The sequence below is a fragment of the Protobothrops mucrosquamatus genome, unplaced genomic scaffold (genome assembly GCF_001527695.2).
Source record: "Protobothrops mucrosquamatus isolate PMUCROS unplaced genomic scaffold, P.Mucros_1.0 scaffold4873, whole genome shotgun sequence".
Lineage (NCBI taxonomy): Eukaryota > Metazoa > Chordata > Lepidosauria > Squamata > Viperidae > Protobothrops > Protobothrops mucrosquamatus.
The window spans coordinates 35,904-37,860 of NW_015390761.1; positions in this window are offsets into that span (position 1 = coordinate 35,904).

Consider the following 1,957-nt stretch of genomic DNA (forward strand, 5'->3'; position numbering starts at 1 on the left):
GAAGAGGGAGGAGGGAAGGAAGGAAGGAAGGAAGGAAGGAAGGAAGGAAGGAAGGAAGGAAGGAAGGAAGGAAGGAAGGAAGGAAGGAAGAAATAGAGAGAGAAGGAGGAGGAGGGAGGGAAGGAAGGAAGGAAGGAAGGAAGGAAGGGAGAGAGAGAGAGATATAACTATCTTTATGAGCCGACATATAAAATGTGAACCCCCAGATTCCTATAAAGTCCTAGCATAGTTAAGATCAGCTGAGTTGTACTATATTTGCTGGACATTTATTCTGTCACAGCGATGAATTCTTCCATCTTCCAAGAAACTTTTTAGAATAGCATGTGAACAGCTTTTGGAGAAGTAACCCAGTTTGCCTTTGAATGGTGTGAAGAATCAGAAACAACAGTCCAGTGTTACTTGCCCATTCATTTAATGAGTTACTTGTTGTTCTCAAGACATAGCTTTCAGGAACAAACGCTTCCTTTTGTTCCACTGTTCTTCTGTCCTGGTGATAGCTGAATCATAAGACACTGGGAATGAATAAAAACAATAAAACTCACCAAGGCCAAAATTTTGTATCATATGAATTTTGTATTTACAGAAACTGGTCATGTGTGACATTTCCTGAAGCAAAATGGAGAGAAATCCGAAGATATTTCAGATTTTTGGAGGATGTTCAAGAATGAATAAAGAACTTAAGACATTGTCGCTGGCTGTCTTTCACGTTTTCAAACTTTATGGACATTGTCTCATACTGACTACTAGTATAGTAGTCTATAGTAGTACTAGTATAAATGCTATGGGAATCCAGCACTTTGCAAAGGATTCTGGGACACCACCTAGACTTGTGCAGAGTTCTGGCTAAATTTCTGAATTCTTCTTCTTCTTCCCTCGTGTGAAGCAACACCACACCTGAAGCTAAATATTACACAGGAAGAAATGACAAAACCCACGAACTGGTTGACTTTTGTAGAAAATCAAAAACTTTTGACAAAACTGCTAACTAGCTGTTTCAGAGCAAATCTCTGGTAAACTTTTATTTTTTGCCATATGAGATAGTGTGACGAGGACGTTACATTCACGTTGAAAAGGGCTTGCTAACTGTTTTCTGAATACCATTCAAGATATTGGCTTTAATCTCTAAATCTTAAATCTTGACTGACTGTGTGTCGGCATGACACACGGAACCACAAATTAGCCAGCTGCATTTTAGTTTGGCATGTTGTGACTTATAGTTTAGTATGTGATGCGAACCCAGGCAACTTGGCTAAACTGAGTAAACCACAGTCAAGTTAACCAGAGGTGATAGAGGAACAGAATTTCTGAGAACCATCTCAGTATGGACACATCTGGATATTCATATTAGCAGAAGAAGACCTCCCGAAGATGTCCACAATTTTAAAAGTGTGGCAAGGAGAACTTCTCCTGTATGTATCCACTCCTCAAGAGTTGTGTTAGCCTCCATTCTTTTTTCCAGGAATCATATTAAGATCTTCCTCCTCAGGCAGACTTTTCAAGAAGTGACTTTGAATGTCTTTGGTTTTGAAACACTTCTGTTGTGCTTTGGTCTTATTTAATTACATTTTTAGTTTTACATTGTTAGGTGATTTGTCTGCTCTGCAGACAGAAGGCCTAGAAACCAAGAGACAGTGAGTTCTGCCTTAGACCTGAACACTGGCTGGGCAATTTTGAGCCAATCACCAGGCAACAGTGAGTTCTAGTCCCACCTTAGGCATGAAAGCCAGTTGGAAGCCTTTGGGCCAATCACCAAAGGAGGGTGAGTTCTAGTCCCGCCTCAGTCATGAAAGCCAACAGGGTGACTTTGGGCCAATCACCAGGCAGCGGTGAGTTCTAGTCCCACCTTAGGCATGAAAGCCAGTTGGAAGGCTTTGGGCCAATCACCAAAGGAGGGTGAGTTCTAGTCCCGCCTCAGTCATGAAAGCCAACAGGGTGACTTTGGGCCAATCGCCAGGAG